The sequence below is a fragment of the Uloborus diversus genome, chromosome 3 (genome assembly GCF_026930045.1).
Source record: "Uloborus diversus isolate 005 chromosome 3, Udiv.v.3.1, whole genome shotgun sequence".
In the NCBI taxonomy this organism is placed as follows: domain Eukaryota; kingdom Metazoa; phylum Arthropoda; class Arachnida; order Araneae; family Uloboridae; genus Uloborus; species Uloborus diversus.
Window position 1 is genome coordinate 21,947,133 of NC_072733.1, and position 22,145 is coordinate 21,969,277.

General features: G+C 32.7%; 1 protein-coding gene across 1 annotated transcript in view; it reads left to right on the forward strand.

Annotated features, from left to right (window-relative positions):
* Positions 1-22,145, forward strand: part of LOC129219283 (cAMP-specific 3',5'-cyclic phosphodiesterase 4C-like) — a 559,626-nt gene that overhangs the window by 470,040 nt on the left and 67,441 nt on the right. The window lies entirely within an intron of this gene.

The following is a 22,145-nucleotide window of genomic DNA, read 5'->3' on the forward strand; positions in this document are numbered from 1 at the left end:
TGACGAGATAATGCGATTGGCCATGAACATGCGAGTATAAACGCAAAATAATCTAATCGCATAAGTATTTTCTAAGCAATTGCTGAGTATTGGAAACGGTGAAATTGAACTGTATCAAAATATACAGTACAACAAATAGCCAGACAATTTCTGCACTGCCGTTGAGACGAAAAGTGAACTAATTGAGAGTCTATATCAGATAAATTTAATTTTTTAAAAATCATAATTGCCTCTGTAATCGCGCTGGTTTTGTAGCAGTTTTGTTTTCGGTAAACATTCCCGAACAGACAGGAATATTTGTGGATCGTCAATTGTCGACTGTCAAATACATATCCTGATGCATGTCGCAAGTTGTATTTATTGGTAGCACAAAGTCATTGGGAGTTGACACTTTCTAATGCAAGTTTGACATAAGGAGAAACAGTATTCGTCAACTGTTTAAAATAATTTTGACGACATACTATCCAACACAATCATTATTTTTTAAGGAGAAACTATATTACTTTCACGTTTGAAGACGTATTTCATAAAGTTTAACAAACACACAAATGTCCAAATCCAGATTTTACACCAGAGATGAATATGAAGCTTTAGTTTTAACTGAAGGTTTTTGCGTTTCAATTTCAAATTTGCCACTTAGTCATTATGATATGCCGTCACTTGATAGTTGGGCCACCGACTTAGTTAACACTGATTTGCAACGTATAACAACAGAGCTGACTCTGTCTTAGCTACAATTATTGCGAATAATGAGCCATTACTGACGGCTTTAAAAAAAAGCTCTCCATTGATGCTGAACAAGTTGTCGATGAAAACAAAGCAGTAAACACTCCAAATGAATTTTTAATTCCCTGGATACACCAGGAATGCGTCTACACGATTTCCGGTTGAAAATTGGCTCAACAATTTATTCTTTTTCGCGATTTAAACCCACCTAAATTACGCAACGGTGCACGTTTCTACATAAAGTCAACAATATTTGTAGGAAAAGTTTAAAGGAGAAATGTTTGTGTTGCCACGTAATCCATTATTAGCGTCATAATTTTCAAACACATTTGAAAGGCTTCAATTTTTGATTCGTTTAGCTTTTGCAAAGACCATAAATAGATTTTAAGAACAAAAAATGTCTTCTTTCGGTTTGTTCTTGAAACATAAACATTTCTCTTATGGGCAAAGAAATATTACCTACTCACACGTGGTAAGTTATCATACTTTTCGTATTAGCAAAAGACTGGTTGATCAAGAACATTGTGTACAACTTAGTGCTTAGACAGTTTTCAGTTTTCAAATAATAGAGACAATAGTTCGAAGTCAATGTTATCTACTTCATTGAAAAAATTTAATTTTTATACATTTTTAATTTAGTTAGTGTATTTTGTAAAGAAGTTATTGATTACAAACTATAGAGAAAGCTAATGTGAATAAAATGTAGTGTAGAATCTAAAAGTGTATGGTGGTTTACGCTTAGTTCGATATTTACTATCACTTTCAATTTTTTTTTTTTTTTTTTTTTTTTTTTTTTTTTTTTTTTTGCGGAAGTTATACTTACAAAATTTACTAAGCGTAAGTATAGTGCTTTTTCCATAGAAAATTTAGTTAGTACTTATTGAATTCAATAAGTACTTTCTTCAGCCAGCACGGTAAAAAAAACAAAACAAAAAAAAAAAAAAACAAATCCGAAACGTTACTGAGTAAAAATTTTCGATAATTGCTTGCAGTTCTGGCTAAGCTTTGGCTATGTTTGCATTACTGCTTATAGAAGTTCCTTAATAAATCAGAAAGGTGCTAAGCTTTTTTTTTTTATCCCTTCCTAAGTTTACATTAAAGTTCCAGAAACACGACTAACTTCAAACGGGAAGATCTTCGAATTTTTCAAGAGGCTTCCGAGATGATTTCAGGAAGGTTATTAACTTTTATCGGAAAACTTTCCGGGTTTTGGCTTGACATGATACTGGCAGAAATTGGCCACATCAGCTGCCCATAATTTTCCAGGAACATTTAGGAATCGTTTTTAAATTGAATAACGCCCATTATCAATCTCATATGTTATAAAATCGGCTATACTATTTTAAGCTCTATTAAAAATATTTATTTGATTCTATCAAAATAATGAGTTCAAGTTTATTTTAATCCAACTTCTTTGCCACAGCAACGCGTGGCAGGGTCAGCTAGTATATATATATATATATATATATATAATATATATATATATATATATATATATATATATATATATATATATATATATATATATATATATAATATATATATATATATATATATATATATATATATATATATATATATATATATATATATATATATATATATATATATATATATATATATTGACTTATCTCGAAAATGCCAATCATTTTTTTACGATTTATTAGTACCACTAAGCACTACGTTCCCTGAAAAGGAGAGCTTCTACTTTTTTATGCAACAGATTTTAGAGGCATTTGAAAAAATGAGGGTTTTTAATGAATTTTTATGTAAAGGCTAACTTGAAAATTCAAAATTTTTTCCGCAGCAAGTGGCCAGAAAATACTTTTAATTCTGTCATATAGCGAAATTTTCATTTTGAGTCAACATTTAATTCAGGATATTCAATTTAGTGAGAACAAGATGGCATTGCGCTTAACGATTCTTTTGGCGCTACGCTGAAATGTTGCGAGGGGAAATGCAGCGAATCGGCTAGAGACTGCGTTATTGTTTTCATAAAAAATAAAACTCCTGGATAACGTGGAGACTAAAAATGATAATTTCGCTATATAACTTAACTTAAAAGTGTTTTTTGGCTACTTGTTGTGATTGTTTTTTTTTTGGGGGGAGGGGATTTTTAGGTCTGCCATTACGTAAAGAGTTCCTTAAAAACCTCCATTTCTTCAAATGCCTCTAAAATATCTTAAACAAAAAGTGGAAGCTCTCCTTTTCAGGGAACGTAGTGCTCAGTGATACTAATAAACTGTTAAAAAATTTCAAAAAAAATCTAAATCGGCATTTTCAAGGAAAATGTTTAAAAAAATATTTTAACTTGTTTTTCAAAAGAATGGAAAAGAAACTAAAGATCATATTTCAAAATGTTGCATTTTTTTTAAACAAGAAAACATATCCTTTCAAGTAAAACAAACCGCAACAAAATATGTTTTATCGCTCCTGAGATAATGTACTTTAAAGATTTTGACGATAATCCCAAGTGAGAAATCATGACAGGACCACCATCTTTGGCTGCCTGCATCTCAGCCCCAAATTTTTTTGGGACAAAAAAAAAAAAAAAAAAACAAATATTTCTTAATTTTTTATGAATTTTAACATATGTTAAATTCAAAAAAATCCGACACCATCAAGTTATGCACCTTATTGAATTAAAATGGATTCAACCATAAGCACTTTTGTAACGCCTACGGGGCCCTTATGGTCATGGGGCCTTTCGTGCTATTGCAACATTTGCGATATTTTAAATCCGCCACTTCACGTCAAAATAAACAGGAGTGCATGTTTTAAAAGGGTTTTCTGCTCGCTCTAAGGCAGGGGTTCTCAATTGAGGCAGGGGAGGTGCACACCTCCCTAGTCGGCAAAGAAGACTGTCCTGGGAGGCGTGCATGTTTAGAAAAAATAAAATGAAAAAAGAAAACTAACTATAATTTGCTCAATTTTGTGATCACATGTGAATATTTTCGACATTATTGCCTTTTTCAGGTTGTTGGTGTAGTTTTCATCCACATTTGAATGAATTTGAATTTTCAGCATTAGAGCACCACATGCAAAATCAAAGCATCGAAGAATGTATTGAAAGTATTCTGATGCACTGCGTTAATTACAACCTAACATTCAGAAAATTATCAATCACAAACAATGGCAGCCCTCCCATTAACGTAGCTTACATGCCAATCTCGCTTAAATCATAGATTTCCTCAAATTAATGTGTATTAGTTCTAATAATAACACGCTCAAAATAAAGTTATATGTGTAGTAGTAATGCATACACATTTTGCGTACGAACTTGCTTTACTTTCACTTAAAATACTGCTTCAGTTTCAAATCCCAGTTATCCGATTGCACTATACACTGTAAAAAAATTCCGAAACGTTACTGGTTATCTCCGTGGAACGTTTCGGGATTTCAGAGGTTTTCACCTATTTCCCCGCAAAATCAAGTCTCTTCGCAAAAAAGTTTCCTGAATTGCTAAAAGATGCACGAATGCAGACATTTCACTGGTGTGAAAGATATTTTTTGCTACCAGTTTAAAGAATGACTGAGCATGTTTATAAGGTGTATCGGCTTTAACTTGATCGCGGCCCGTCCAGATTGACTGAACTCCCAATGGGACCAAATAAGTCACTGGATAGCTGCAGCCTTACGAGGCAGGAATTGCGGGCAAGAAATATGGTTGGTTCTTGCTTGCAATTATTCGCGCAGCTTTGGCCATGGTCGCGGTAATCCTTCTGGATCTTTCTTGGTAAACCAGGAAGGTTCTAATCAAATACATTAAACCTATTTAATTTTTGTAGAAGGTTCACGACTGGTTTTAACAGGGGAGATTTCACAATATTTCAGAAAGGTTACTGACTTTTATCGGAAAACGTTCCTGGTTTTTGTAAGAAATGTTACTGGTTGAAACTGGGCACATCAGCTGCCTATTATTTTGCAGGAACGTTTCTGAATCGTTTTTACAGTGTACTTGTATTGACGAAATATAGTTGAGGTGATAGAGGCGGGGGGGGGTGAGACCAAAGGCGTAGCTAGGGTGAATGTTTTTTCTACTGTAGAGGTTAACTCGAGAAGGAAGAAAACAATGAAGTTTTCCTAAATTTCGTTTTTAGAAAAAGTTAACACTTGATTATGAGAGTTTCTTGAAAACCTCCTAATAAAACAAAAACTTCTTTTTTAACATCAGGAAATTGTGGCAAGATTTAGAAAGGGAGGGGGAAGGATCTTTCAAATCCATGACAATCTTAGCAATTTATTTTCATTTGATTATTTTTTTTTTTTTTTGCCATCTGCAATCGGCCATTTGGAGAAAAACAATCGGCCATCTTTGAACAATCGGCCACCAATCGGCATCGGCCCATCGGTCAAAAAATGCCATCGGTCGAGCCCTAGTCTTTATGTCAGAATATTGCGATACATTAAGCTGGAAATGATATTTTTCTTGTTAAAAGTTGCTAAATTTGACAGCTTTTGTTGAAATGTCGCCAGACTTTTAAACCCTATATCTTTGGTAGAAATGTCCCGTTCTTGTTCCTTAAATGTCAAGGTTCTATACGGCATCATTTTATAAAAAGTCTAGTTTTGTCACAATGTAAGATATCTTTCTCTTTGTATATTTTTATTAGAAGTAGACGAATCCTTCAATTGTTCAACGATATCTTTAACGACATTTCCAATTTCACTTTAAAAGACCTGAGTTGCAAAGTAATAACTATTTTTTTTCCAAATATTCCTTATAAAAAGAAAAGTTTTCAATTTTAACACGCTTTGACAATTTTATGGCCATTTCTTCTACAGGCTAGTCGTTAACAGGAGTACGATCTTCTTTAAACCAAAGTAATAAAATATCTCTTTTTAGACGGTTTTTGAATAATACCTGCTATTATCTCTGCCGCTTAAACTACCTCTCAATGTCAAGTTTTAGGACTGTAAACGCTTTCCTTTTAAACTACCAATGTTTTGCAGGTTCAGGGATTTTCTTCAAATTTTCGTATAACATCTGATTTATACGAAATGGTCAACTTTGCACTTTTTGTTCTTTTAAAATGCAACCATGAAATCAAAACTGAGACACTTCATGTCTAAAAACGTCTTTTTCGCTAAAAAATAAGCGTTGCGTAATGCTTACTCTTTTTACCGTTCTTGTTGATTGCGGTAATTTGGGTGATATTACCAACCACCCCCACGTAGTTATTTAGCAGAAAAATGTGTTTTGAAATCTGTGTATCAGGCGAAATGGGGGAGAATGCATGCATGAATGCAGAACAAAAGTAGTAAAATGTTTGCAGTTGGCAAAACGTTTCTCAAGCCTTTTAGTACTTTTTTGTTTTTACACTGTAAAAACGATTCAGAAATGTTCTTGGAAAATAATAGGCAGCTGATGTGCCCAATTTCTACCAGGAACATACCTTGCAAAAACCAGGAACGTTTCCTCTAAAAGTCAGTAATCTTCCTTAAATTATCCTTGAATCTTTCTGAAGAATATGGAGATCTCACCGGTTAAAGCCAGTCTAAAAAAATCAAGGGAAATTCGTAAGATTTAATGTAATTGATCTTTCTAAATTACTAAGAAAGCTGCCGAAGCATCACTGGACCCATGGCAGAATTGCAAGTAAGAACCAAGCATCTCTCTTGCCTGCGATTCTTGGTTTGGTTTATTTAGTTTTAATGGCGCAAGAGGCCTTGAGGGCTATACTGCGCCTAACAATTCTTTATTTTACATAAAACTGCGATTCTTGTCTTGCAAAGCTGCAGCTATTCAAAGACTTTTTCACTTCCATTGGGAGCTTGGTCAAGCTGGACGGGGGGCCATAATCGAACTAAAGACGACACACTTAATATACACTCAGTTAATCTTTAAACTGGTAGCAAAAAATATTTTTACACTAGTGACGAGTCTGCATTCGTGCAACTTGAAGCAATTCAGGAAACCGTTTTGCAATGACATTTGATTTTACGTGGAAACAGATGAAACCCGTGAAATCCCGCAAAGTTCTACGGAAATAATCAGTAACATTTCGGAATTTTGTTTCAGTCTAAGCTTAAGTCGCTATAGTATGTGCTCAATTTCGTCCCCCTAAGTTTATCTGCTCTGACGCTGTGTGAGCACTGGTGATATTTTTTGTTGGTTGCGGTCGAAAACGCTATTAGTTGTAGAAGTTTCTTGAGTACAGATCGCTGCTTTGCCATTTAGAAGCATTTATTCTGATTTTTGAATTCGTAAATTATTGTAATACGAGGGATGTTTTAAAGTAAGTACCGCTTTGAAAAATGAAAAAAAGTATCAAGTACATATAGAGCAAAGATATTTATTGCACAAAAATCTACCAGCCTTACGCTTTTTTTTTTTTTTTTGACACGCTATTACGCTATTTTTGCTCCCGTAATTTTCCAAACATTTATCGTACCGTGGTACAGGTTTTAGTATACCTATTCGTAGAAGGTTGCCGCCTGTGTAGTGAACCATGGGATAACATGTTATCTGAGCTCATCATTGATGTTGTGCTATTAACCACGAAGAAAAGACTTTAGATGCCAAAACAAATGAAAGTTGCTGCGAGCGAGGTCGGGGCAGTCCGGAGAATGTTCGAAAACGCCCCAGCCAAAGCCCTGTAAGAGTTCTCATTGTTGACTACACAGGCGGCAACTTTCTACGAATAGGTATACAAAAACTTGTACCACGCTATGACAAATGCTTGAAAAATCACGGAGGCAATGTCGAAAAATAGCGTAATGGTGGTAAATTTTTGTGTAATAAATTTCTTTGCTCTATCCCCCCCCCCTCTTCCCCTATACATGTTCTTTTTTTATTTCAAAACGGTACTTACTTTAAAACCATCCCATATACTAACTGTAAATGCTCTTTTTAACTTATTAGATTGTTTGGAACGGTGAGTAAAGGAAGTCATCATTCACGCGCTTTACAGATGGATGTCCTGCCTAGTGATGTGCCGAATCGTTAAAAAGTAGATCCGCGGATACGGATACGGATCCGGATTATTAGTGTCAAGATCCACGGATACGGATACGGATCTCACAAAAACCCAATTTTACCCGATTCAACTATACAAGTGTAAAATTTGTTACGGAAGGTATTCCCGTCAGAATAATGGCAGTTTCTTCAAAAAATGTCAACTGCGGCAAAAATATAACCAAGACTATGATTTACTCTTTAAAGAAATCTCCGTTAAAATTGAGAGAGAATGGATTAGCGCTGCGTTAATGCTTAGATGAAATGTGAAAAATTATTTCTAGCTTACTCGGTAGATGTAGGATACAGGAGCAAGACTGTAAAGCTGCTACTGGACAGGCTAGAAACAATCTTTCGCACTTTATTTCAGCATAAATGCAGCGCTGACCCATTCCACCGAACTTACTCCGACCGACGAAATACAGAGCCGGGAACACCTTTACAAACAGAATTTAGTCTCACTTTTTTTGAAGGATGCCGAGAAAAACAAACATGAAGAATAACAGAAACCCCAAATCAATAACAAAAACTAATATTAAATTAAAAATTAAAAAAAAAATCAAAACATGTCCCAGAGATCCGACCTCATATTAAGATGAATTTCGCGGGTCAGAACACACATTTGTTAACAAATATGATCTGACAGCAGGTAAAAATTTTAAATCATTGAGCTTTTTCTCCTTATCTTCCGACTATGAAATTGCTACCAATCACGCGCATAAAGGCTTGGAATTTCATTTAAAATTTACTTAACAAGATTATAGCTCCTACTGTATATAAATTGAAAGTTTTAAATAAATATCAAACGCAGAAAACTTCGTTCTTTCAATTAGGGCCAACATTTTTAACGTACGGGTAAATTTTTACTACCATAATTGTGAAAAACTTTAAGTCTGTTTTTCATTAATATTTCCGGTAATTAAAGTTCTACAAAAGCGAGAGCAAGCTAAGAACACTTTCGATCAAGTCACCTTTTGAACGAAAAATGAACTATCAAAATCAGTTCATCTGTTTAGGAGCTACGATGCCACAAAAAGACACACTGATACACACTTAAAACTTATTTCCCCTTCCTTTTTGCAACTGGGGGGGAGGGGGGTACAAATTGGCTTCTGAAATGATACCTTATAATTCAAATAGGGAATAAAACCGAATTTAAACGGTATTTAAAAGTCTTTTATTCAAGTATTTAAAAAATTTTAGAATAGAAATGATCCGCTTAAGATCCGTCAAAAAAGTAACGGATACGGATACAGATCTTTATTTTCCCTCGGATATCCGCGGATACGGATACGGATATCCGGAACATCGCTAGTCCAGCTCCAATGTTAAAACATACAGGGTGTTATAAAATCTTGCTCCTGAAAAAGAAAATTGATTTTTTAAAAAAAATTACTTCAGATTCAAACATAGTTCTTTTTTCTTCCAATCCTTGCTTAAAAAAATATTTTTTCACAACGGTAATACACTTCCACATGAGCCCTTTTCGTAGTTCTAAGACGATTCAAACGATCTTCAACTAACGTAACCAGAGTTTACCTCCTGGGCAGTAAGAGTTTGGTCATAAAAGTCTCTCTATGGATTGAAAACTATCATGTTAGAAGTAGCAATCTGTGTTAAAACCAAATGTTCGGGGGAGCTGACCCTGAAAACCCCCCTCGCGGTGCCCCTGGGGTTTTTTTTTTTTTTTTTTTCAGATGCCATTTTTAGCATCTGATGTTAGAGCCACCTACTTAGCTAATATTTTAATAGTAGAAAAAAAACTTGATGACATAAAAATCAAAATTTAAATTAAATAAATAAGTAGGAATAAATACTAAATATATTTTTGAAATAAATTTTCTGTATCAATTTAAAACTTAATAAACACTATGTATTTCTATAAATTAAGATTTAATAACTTCTTCAAAAACTTTAACACCGACTATCATTGCCGTTTTATCGAGTTCAACTTCCTCGTGCTTTTTTGGGGCATAAAGCTGTCTGTTTCTTCTCGATCGGCTCTTGGCATTTAAAGAGAGTGACAGTTCATGACATTTCAAGCTTATGTTCGTTCGTAACTATATTGATTTAATGTTACTAGGCACGAGACTTTATTTTCTACTTTGCATATTTAAGACAGTCACCCCAATTTTTTTTTTTTTTTTTTAAGATTGTTAACTGCTGTTTAAGATCTTTATTGTGCGTAACACATATCAGATTACTTTAAAGCTGTAAAACTTAGCATGAGGGTCTGTTACTTGATCTTGTCATATCAAAGTATTTGTTGAAGAGTAAATTAAAGTTGAACGAGTGCTGTTGGTTTTTACCTTTTTTCTCTACTTTTTTCTCTTTCGGTAGCAAATAGTGCTTGCAATATCGTTATATTGAATAACAATATTTGATACTATTTCGTGATTTCGTAAGACCGGTATTTGATATAGTGAAAAACCGATCATTTGAGTATTTGCTGCGATTAATAAATAGTTTTAGTTAAATTGTTTTTATTTGAATCACATCTTTCTGCAAATAAAACCCACACACACATAAAATAGATTTTATTTTCTTTGATACGCTTCATTATTCTTAATAATGATATGTAGTAATGCTATTCGTTTAGTTCTTTTGTTCTTTTGTTGTACTGTAATTCAGTTATGGTTCATTTCCCCAGTAGCACCAGAACGTTCAAATTTGGTACAGAAGTCGTGTTATTGGTCAAATGACGATGTTAAGTGTCACTTGTGCGTTATATTCGACGCACAAAAAGAGTAATATTATCACGGTGTCATTCCTGTGCTAATACAACGTAATATTTGACGGCATAAAACCAGTGTTAATTGTAACGTTCAATTTTAGTGCGAATGCCACCTAATTCGAGCGCCCTCTATCCGTGTTTACCCCGGAACAGTGTAATCAGCTAGAAGTTTCCATGTGATCTTCTGTTTTTTCGAATAAATTAAATTTTGTAAAATTGGATGATTCTTGGAAGATTAAAGAACACAGTAAAGGATTAACTTTTTTGTCAAAAGTAAGTAATCGAGAAAACTTAAGTGTGTAAGCGGGTACCTGCACATATTATACAGTAATACCAAATGAGGATTGAAGAAGAAAATAAACAGAACTGTATTAAAGAATTCTCGCTCAGTTGAAAATATTCATTATAAATAACTTATTTGATTAAGAGAAAATGGTTCCAGTTCAAATGGCATTTAAAAAAGATCGTTTTATCTCAAAATAGTCAAGATCATAAAAATAATATTAGTAGAATAAAATTGAATTATTTCTAATCTAAAGCAGTGTTGTTTATTTTATTGCAGCCAAAACAAAATGACGATTAGCCATATTTTGCTGATTTTTCTGATGTCAACGATATCACCTGCCGCTTGGAATTTTCTCTTGTCCATGATTCAACGAACAGCAAAAATTAACAAATAGAATTGTAAACGGATAGGGAGAGAAAAAAATTGAAGTGATCACTTCATAAGGTTACTGGAGTTAAAATTATCACTTAGAAAAATATTCTGCCTATTATTTTACCATTTTGGCTGCCGAATCGTAGTAATGTTGAAGTAAAGAATAACTATTTAGTGAATAATTTACGAATATATTAATTCATAAAATTAACAATTAATGCAGTAAGTTTTTGTAATTTATATCGTATTTTTCTGATCAGAACTAAAAAACTCGAACTCTCTTTCATGTTTTTCTGTTTTCTTTCCTTCATACTTGATCAATATTTAGCTATTTATTAATATGATTGATTAAAAATAAAATCTTAAAACAACATTATATCATTTTCTCATATAACAAGTACTAAAATTCCAAGCGCCTGTCACAAATTGTCTTTTGATTTAAAAAAAAATGCTCTTTTATAATACTATTCCTCATAAAGTGACAAAAATATTGTGTCCCTAATTCATTGTATTTATCATATTTTACTGCACTATTTGTGTTGAACACTTCGGATAACAATTTTGAGTTCAACTTATTTCGCTTAAGTTGTGTCACTAAAAAGTATGAACGATTAAGTAAAATAATTTCTGACTGTATTTCCAATTGTTTATGCACTTACATTATTAGTTGAGAATTTCTTCTACTTATTTTAATTTTAATTTTAGGCGATCAAAGCCATAAACGGAACAGATATCATTTTTAAATTTCCTTTTTGGTTGTTCCTAAAATATGTGAAAAAATGTATCATGTTAAATAAAGGATATTTATTAAATACATTTTGTATTGCCTATGTGTTTCTTAATTCATTTTTGTTTGAATTTGTTATTCTGATTTTATTTAGTAACGCATCTAAGAATATAATTCATATCAATTATTTCTGAGGTCTAAGAAACGTAGGGGAGTGTGGGGTAAATTGAAATAGAAGGGCAGAGTGAAATGGTAAATACTTATTCTACTTTTACCGCCACCTATCTGGTAATATTTTAATTATGTAGTAGCACATGTTGTCTATTCCAATCAGAAAAAAAAACGCCGGAGGTAAAACCATTTGGTAATGCAGGCAATTTTTTAAAAATGATACTCCTATTGATATACTTTGTTATTATAAAATGGTAAAGTTCTTCTTACTTGTTGTTCGTTTGAGATTAGATCCAATGAAGTTATGGCACCGATGACTGATTTAATTAGTAATGCCCTTTTGAGTTGCAGAGTGTTAATTGGGGTCCTTTGCAGAAAACAATACCTGTGGTTGAAATAATTTCTTTTTATTTCCTCCATGGTGATATAATACAATGATATCCTTGGCGAGCTATTTACATCTGAAACATTAAATTGGAAAATAAGTTCTCTCGAATCATTGATAATTTAGTAAACATGCAAAACCATTATTGATAAATTTATAATATGACTAATGAAGAGTCATTTATGTAATCGAGGTCCCAGCAAATTAAACTTAAGGTTTGCTGACTAAGTTTACAATTTTAAAATGCTTAATCGAGAGCATGACGGCTAATAGCCGACTCGGCTGACCAAGAAACTAAATATGGCGCTTTAAATGAGAGAGAGAAGCATCTGAGCTACCGAAGAAACATATATATAGTCAGCCAGAGTCATTTGCATGAATTTCAAGACATGCATTTGAGATGCGTATTTCCCGATGTTAGAACGGCGGCCAATCAAATGAAAAAGGAACTTCGTCATTTCATGACGTAAGGCACGCACGTGTCTAATATCAGGGAAATACGTTACAAGCATTGAAATTAGCATTTGTGACTTTGTAAGATAAAAGAAAATAGAAATTTGATTAAAGCCAATTATATCAAAATAAACGTAAATAATTGACAATATTATTTGGAATCCCCAATGTTACTAACATTTACCATATTAATTGAGACCTTCTAATATTTGGTGCAGTATTTATTTAGTTAATATTAAGCTTATTTGTAATTTTAAATATTTTTTTACAATTAGGCAAGTAAATGCTGGGTGAAGTGGATGGAGCAGAGTGAAATAATTTATTTCGTTCAGTCGCTCAATCATTTACTGAATCCCTTACGTATTCATTTGTTAATTAATTGATTACCATTCCTTTATTTAGTAATTCGATTATTTATTCAATCAGTCACATATTTTTATATTCATTCACTCTTTTACTTATTTGTTTTTCTTCATACATCAATTAATCAATCTATTTAATTATTCGCTTATTGTTTCCTTATCTTTTCACTTATTAATACTAACTTTTATTTACTGAGTTATTTGATCAAAGCTATTTTTTGTAATCAAATAGAAAACAATTCATTTGGAAAATATTTTATTTTTTACTTTGCCCCATGAAAAAAAAGTGAAACATTTCCGCTTTTTTTTTGAAGACACAATTTAACTGCCAAAAATAAAAAGAAATGTTTCAATGTAAGTTTTACTATAAAATACACTGTTCTTTCTTTATGTACTGTAATTTTCAAAACAACTTTCCAATTTGTTCATTTCATAAAAACTCAGTCATCGTAACTGTTCCCTTTTGCTCCATATTCCCCTACCTGCATTTTGCAGAGAGAGAAAGCAGAGGGAGTAGGAAAGTAAAGGGTTTACTCAAAAAAATTCTCTAAGGGCCATTTCGTAGTATTTTGTCCAAATGAAGGGTCCACAACATGACTTTTTTTTTTCTTTGCCATAACTATTTAATTTGCTCTTTGATTAGCACAAAATTTTATTCTGAGTTAATCTTAACCAACATATAAACTCAAAATAAAACAATGTGCTAATCTTACAGTAAATTAAATAGCTATGGGAAAAAAAGTATCATGTTGCGGATTCTACATTTGTTAACAATACTGTGAAATGGCCCATAAAATCAATCTCAAACGCAAATTGACTTTACGGAAGAAATTCATTAAAAATTTGAGATATTTTTCAAATAGATTTATAAAAAGGTTTTATTAGAGTAAACTGTTTTATATTCTAAAAATTAACTATCAGACCAACTGGAAAAAGAGAAGTAAGCACTTAAAAAATTTCCTCCTTGCAATTTTTTAGACACATGATATTTTTACTATAGTTCTAACCAGTTATTTTATTTTGAAAATATCTCTCTCCATATATGTAGTATACATATCAAAGCTGTACATTATTTGAAAGTTGTAAGAAATTTAAAATATGTATTTTATTTATTGAGTTATTTTAATTCATTCACGAAACCTTGCGCAGCCGAAAATAAACCACCCGGGTTTTTTTCACAAGGGCCCACTTGAAAAAACGTACTATCTCGATAGCGTGGGTTTTTTAACATTTACAGAATATTGAAACATTTACTTCAGCACACAAATTAGTGATTATAACTAAATTACTCAAAACTAAGTCCAGAAGTTGCCATCTTTCTTTCTGAACAATTTCTAAAGTATTAAAAATGCTTATGGATGTTCCAATTAATAAAAATTATCTATTTCGTCACTTTCAAACATTTTGTTTTTTCGTTGTTGCAAAAAATGTTTCAATAAACTAACAGGGAATCTTGTTTAACAGCAGATTAAGGCAAGGTTGCAAAGTGAAAAAGTTAGATTACAATAATGACATAAAATTGGCCAACCTGTGTGATAACTACAGTAGAGCGCCGATTATCCGAACACGTCGGGACCGACCCTAGTTCGGATAAGCAAAAGTTCGGATAATTGGACAGACAATTTAAAGGATATCCCTATCTATACAAAAACCTTCACACTTTATCCAGGCTTAGAACTGGCAACACTGTTAGTGCTGGCGTGTTTAAAAATGTTTTTTTTTGTCTTTTTTTAATTTTTTAAACTTTTTTTTGTCTTTTTTTCATTTTTTAACCTTTTTTTTGTCTTTTTTTAAAAAAGATTATAATTTAAGTAAAAAAGCTTTTGATTTTTTCTTGCTTCAAAGAAGACATTCTTTTCAATGCTGCCATATCCCTAATGCTTCTTAAATGCATTGCTTGAATAGGATCAGCGTCTTTCTGCCTTTCGAGCCATTTCATAGCTTTTTCCAAGCATTCAAAGGCTTCGCTATGTGATGGACCTGGGTCATTTTCAGAGCATTCATTTTCAATTTCATTTTTATTTTCTTCATTTTCGCCTTCAATCTCAGCCACAATCTCATTGTCATTTAAAATCTGATATCCAGGGTCTTGCATGTCACAATTTAGCCACTCATTAATTTCTTTTTCCTCATAATTTAGGATTCTTCCCATCTCTTTTATAGTTTTACACTCCTCATTTTCCTTATCAGATGCTTCTGCTCCTGTATCAATTTTTTCCCTGTTTAAAATTTTATTCCAGGCATTTTTTAACGTTGATGATTTTACAAGCTTCCAGGAATCGGCAGCCATAATGCAACAATCTTTTAAATTAATGTTTTTGGCATTCTGGGAATCAGGCTCTTCAGTGTCTTCTGATAGAAGCATCTTTCTCAACATTTGCTTTCTATAAAAGCGCTTAAATGTCTCTATTACACTCTGATCCATGGGTTGTATCAGTGATGTAACATTAGGTGGCAAAAACTTTACTCGGAACTTCCCATTTTCCCGTTCAAGGGTATCTGCACACGGATGTGAAGGTGCATTATCAAGAAGTAGGAGTACTCTGCCCTCTTTCTTCATATCTTCTTGATGTGTCTTAACTTTAGGAATGAATGTGTGATCATACCAATCAATGAAACCTTCTGATGTCATCCAAGCCTTCCTTTGAGAAGTGTAAATTACTGGCAGATTTTTCCGATTATTAAAACATCGAGGCTTCTTTGAATGTCCTATCACGAACAATGGTATTCGATGGTTACCGGTTGCATTTGCGCAATTAAGAACTGTGATTCTTTCTTTGTTTAATTTAGTTCCAGAAGCACTTTTTTCGAACCCAGATGCTAATGTTTTTCGGGGTAAAGATCTCCAAAACAGGCCAGTCTCATCTGCATTGTAAATAAATTCTTCTTCGTATTTTTCTGATTTTACAAATTCAATAAATTCTTTTACGAATTTCGTAGCAGACTCTGTAGATGCAGATAATTTTCCACCATGCAATCCGATTTCGCGTATACCATGCCGTAGCTTAAAATTTCTAAGCCACCCAGAGCTTGCTTGAAATGTATTAGTATTTTCTCCATTCAACTTTTCGTTGAAAAATAGTGCCTTCTCACATAATAAGGGTCCAGAAATGGGATGACCAGATGAGCGTTTCTGCAAAAACCACATGTGCAAAGCTTTATCTACTTTATCATCAAAGGATTTTTTCATCGATTTTCTATCTAAGCTTCCTTGCTCACTTTCAAGTCCCGTTAAATACTTCATAATTGATTCTTCATTCTTTTTTATATCTGATATTGTAGACTTTCCTACACCAAACTCCGCTGCTAATTTTGAAGCGGCTTCATTATTTTTCAGCCTCTTCAATATCTTTCCTTTGTCTCCTAGCGAAAGAACAACTCTTTTTCGCTTTCCAGACATCTTTTCACCTTCGTTGCAGAAAAAGAAATGAGCTAGATCGCTGGTGCAATCAACAACTGCTATCAAGAAACCTTTAGTAACAACCACTAACAACTCTATTAACAACAAGAATTAACAGCGGCTAGCAACCGATATCGACGATAACAAACTCTAAAAAAAGCAGAGCACATGATTCTGAGCAACTCACTTTGTCAACGTAGATACGTCACACAAACCAGTTTTTCCCCATGTGTCCACAGCGAGGGTGGGGGGAGAAGAATGCAAACAGGAATTTTGTGCTTTGACCTTGGTTTCTCAACCCCTTTCTTCAAACCTTTTGTGTTCTCTCTTCCCACTAACAAAACTCCCCAAAAATACCTTGCAGTTTCCGGATTAAAATTTGTATGCCAAGAAAGAAAAGAAAAAAGATAGATAACAGGGTGAAAAAAAGAGTACGTACGTAATTGAAAGCTTGGTTGGAAGGGACAGAAAAAAAAAATTAGGTTTTGGATGAAAAATATGCCGTTCGCATAAAGTTCGGAAAAAAATTTTAAAAGGCGAAAAACACGGTTCGGATAGTTGGAAGTTCGGTTAAAAAATTTTAAAAGACGAAAAACACGGTTCGGATAATTGGATGTTCGGTTAATTGGAGTTCGGATAATCGGCGCTCTACTGTACACCAGATTCTTAAATTTATAACCATACCTAAATATTTATGTTGTATTTTGTATTATTATGTGCATGAAAATTTTGTGACTTTATAATTATTAATTTTAATATCGTAAAAATTATTGCTTCCAACTTCTCATGTCGAATGATTTAAAATAATTGGTATACTTCATGTTTATGGTTTACGCTGTTTCCATTATCTTAAAACTTTGTCATGGGTTTTGAGAACAAACTGCAATAAATATGCTGCTACTAAATGTATTTGTCTATTACAAAAAGAACTTTTTTCAAAATATGATAAACCTGCATGAAAATATCTGCTTTTTTCTTAAATGATCATGTTTCAGGAGAAAATAGTTATGATGAGATTTTTTTAAATATTAAATGGTTTTCAAATTCATTTTTACTTCCTTTTACAAAAAAGGAAATATTGTATTCGCAAAAAAATTTCACTCAAAAATCGGCCTTAGTTTCCATTTTTCTCACTTCCGTATGAATGTTGAGGGTTTTTTTTTTTTTTTTTTTTTTTTTTCGACCTGACCACACGTGGATATATGCCTAGGAACGTACAGACACCCGAAATATCTATTTTGACGACCTCCGAGTTAATTACAACGAATTTGCTTGTGACTTCCGTATGTACGTATGTATGTGCGTTTGTGCGTATGTGTGTAAGTGCGTATGTATCTCGCATAACTCAAAAACGGTATGTCCTAGAAAGTTGAAATGCGGTACGTAGACTCCTAGTGGAGTGTAATTGTGCACCTTCCCTTTTGGTTTCATTCGCGGGTTTCTAAAGGGGCTTTTCGCCCCTTTTTGGGGGAAATCATTGTTAATTTCGATGCAAACTCAAGTGGAGTTAAAATTTGTCGGACACTTGGCGATATATCACCAGTCTTTTGGTCGCCAAGTTTTGTGGCCAACTTGACGACAAATTTAGCGATTTTTTTTTTAATTTGGTTTCAATTTGGCCATTGTTGGTGATATTTAGAGAGTAAACTATTGAATCACATTAAAATTGCCAGTAATGGGGAAATGACATCAAATTGAAGTAAAAGGAAGTCATGTGATGCACACATCAGCTCCTTTTTTTTTCAATTTTTATATATTTTACGATACATTTGAGTAAAAATAGATGCATGATTAAATATTATATATAGCTCTGTGAAGTAAAGATGAAAAGCACTAGTTTGAACAATGTTGAAATAGAGATCAAAATTAAAATAAATTTTTTAAAAGTTTTTTTTTTTTTTTTTTTTTTCAAAGTCTGGTAGAGAAGTATGGTAGAAAATATAGCCGGAAACTGCATTTTGTAATAAAATCATGAAACTTAGTATGCATGTAAACAATGGACTAACAAACATTTTTGGAAGGGGAGACCATTTCAAAATCCCCCCCCCCCCTCAAAAAAACCCCTGGCGGACATTTTTGGTCAAAAATCCAATCTACGTTTATTTTATATTTTTTAAGAAAATACCCACTGTATCTTCTTTTGGAAATTCTTTTATATACTAGAACGTAAAAAGCCATCAAAATGTCTCTGAACCTCCTAATTTTAATAATAATCTTAAAAACTTTGATTTTTTTTAAACTTAACTTTAACTAATCAAAGTTAAACATTTCTCGAGGGGTTGTTTGAGATATGTTTTTTTTACGTATTTTAAAGCACTATGTTAAAGAAAATCAATTCATTTACAGTAGAATCCAGTAATCCGAACCCCAGAAATCCAAAACATTAGACAATCCTAACATATGTTTTGAAATTTACTGATAAAAACTGATTACAAAACTGAGAATAAATCTAGAAACTAAAAATCATAAACAAAGCTAGTTATTTTTCAAAACTTGAAACAAATCCTTCAATTGTTATTGAAGAATGAATACAACACCTTGATTTGATAAAACGAGATCAATTTTCATTATCGGCAAAAAAGAAAAAAAAAAGAAAGAAGACTTCAAACACACTTTAAAATGAAATTCGCTTTTTTTTTTTTTTTTTTTTTTTTGGAAGTTTCACATTCTGCAGTTTTTAAGTCATATTTGCACTTGCAAGATGAGATGGAGGGTAGGGGAGGGGTATTTTTTAATAGAGCTCAAAAATTTATAATTAAAAGCTTTCAAACAAATATCAAGTTTTTCTCATTAGACGGTTTGAGACTTTTGCTCTATGTTTCAACCGATCTAAGAGAAAGAAATAATCAATTACTGCAATAAGAAGTTTAGTGCTATGTTAATAAAGTCAATAAAATTGTTATTTATTGAAATATAACTCACTATTATAGAAACTACAACTAAATAACAATGGTGAATTATCACTTTCAGGAAAATAAATATTGTACCAATCAATTCGAATAAAAATTTGAAAGGAACCTTTCACAAATTAGACTTGTGTGTGAAATTTACATGTTGAAGATTTTTAAAAAGCTATAATTGCCACGACGTTTGCATAACAGAACTGATAAGATCGCTTTAGGCCTAACCTATAAGAATAATTACAAAGTAGCTAGGATTTTTACCCCAACTGAAGTTATTCGATTACTTACTTTTGACAAAAGTTAATCCTTTACTGTGTTCCTTAAACTCCCGAGAAACATCCAATTTTACAAAATTTAATTTATTCGAACTAAGAGAAGATTACAAAGAAACTTTTTGCTCATTAAACTGTTCCAAGGTAAACACAGATATAGGGCGCTCAAATTAGGTGGAATTAGCACTAACATTGAACGGTACAATGAACACCGGTTTGATACCGTCAAATATTACGTTCTGTTAGCACGGGAATGGCACCGTGATAATATTACTGTTTTTGTCCGTTGAATATCACGCACAAGTGACACATAATAACGCCTGTGTGATGCTTAGGTTGTATCCTTTTTTTTTTTTTTTTGGTGCTTTAAATGTGAAAAATTATTAGTACATTTCATTATAACATTTGTTCCTTCATTTTTAATTGGCCATGATAAGGTTGCTTACATTTTTACTGTTCAAGTATTTTTTGTTCAAAATAAAGATATATTACAGCAGAATATGTATGTGCATTTACCCCCCCCCCCTTTTTTTTTTTTTTTTTTTTTTTTTGAAAAATTTCTTCTTACGGTAATGATACAGGTGTTTCAGACACTCATTATAAAAATATCAAACACCGAAGTATTTTTTTTCGTCTGGTATTGCAATCACTAAAAAAGTGTGACCCTGATAAGTTGTTCTATGACCTTGACAGTGTTTACCTCTTTTGCGGACATTCAGTTTAGAAAAAAAAACGAATTATTGGTGCAGATTTGACTTGGAGTACTTTTGCAAAACTGCTACAAAAGTGACTTAACTCAACTCAACACCAATTACCCTTCCCTTTTACATCAAAAATATGTAAGCAGTGTCAAGGTTATAATTCAACTTATCAGAACCACACTATGTAATGAAAGAGGATGTTTTTCCCTTAATTGTATGGGAAGTGTTTCTGTCATGTAATAGGAGATGCATGTGTTGGGCCATTCCAGCGTTACGTGTGTGATTTCTTGACACCATTTCTTTGCAAAAAACGATAAAAACCAATAAAATATTTTAATAGTTTCTATTATTTCTTAATAGTTTCTATTGGACTAACAGAAGTAGTGAAAATGTTTTAAGGGGGTAAGGGTTGCGGTTTTTTTTCATAGGGGATAATTCTACATTTTTTAATAAAATTTTAAATGAAGCGTACGCGTGTGACACAGAAAATCTGAAAATAAGCTGTACCTCATATTATTTTGCAATTTTCTGTGAAGTTTTAAAAGATAAATGAACAGTATTTTTTGTGCATGTGTCAAAGTATTAAACAGAAAAAAAAAATTCTAAAGCTCGTAGAATAGCAATAAAAAATATTTTATTAGCGTTACGTGTGTGGCCGCGTGCAGCAGATGGATGGAATTTCCTACTTAAAATCTAGTTTACGTCGAATCTTTGCCAAGTTGCGCACAGAGGTTCTTTGGTGCTCAGGAACTCGCATAAGGATTTTTTGTCCCCCTGGGGGAGGGGGGCTTTGATCCCTTATGGGCCCCCTTCCTTATTCACATTCAGTTTACAGTTCAGCGGATCTTTGCCAAATTTGGAACAGAGTCATTTGATGCTCAAGAAGTCATATAGGGGTATCCTCTCCCCCCCTATGGTGAGTTGCACCCCCCTAAGGGGATTTTGCTAGGAAATCCCTGAAACGGGATGTTCACGCCTATTTGTAACAATTTAAATGATTTTTGAAGAAAAAAAAAGCCAATCACATCTATAAATTTAAATTTTCAGGCATAAAATTGCATTGATGGGAAATTTTACACTATTTTTTTTCTTTTGTTTAAGCCTGATTGTTGAAAATGCGTCACTTGACACAACTTTCGTTTTCGAGATAGATCGTGCAACGCCGGGCAACACAGCTAGTAAATACTTAAGTTAAATAGATTAATTCACAAAATAAACAATGAAGATGAAATTAATTTTTATTTTGTATACAAATCAAATTGTAAATGCCAAGCTTATAAACGACCGCGAACTTCTAACACGTACTTATGTGGTTTAAAACTATTTGGAATGTTTTAAATCATATGTTGAATTTAGGTTTTTCACTTCTTCTTAAAAATCAAAAATTATTTTAAAATATTAATGCGATTTAAGGTAAATAGAACATTGTGATTTTGATCTTACGGTATTCAGACTACCAATACTTAGTTTAAGCTGCTTTTTGCGTATTAAAAAAACAATTCTTACTTCGTTCTATAACTGCGTCCGTTTTAGTTGAAAAGAAAATGCTTAGTGGAATGGAGGGAGGCAGGAGTAGTGTTAGTGCAATTCTGATGAGATTGGTTTTTGATGCCATTTTTTAAGATTAATAATTTAAAGAAAAGGTTGTACGCATGTAACCAGTTTTGGTATTCTAAGCCAATGTTTGAATTTCAG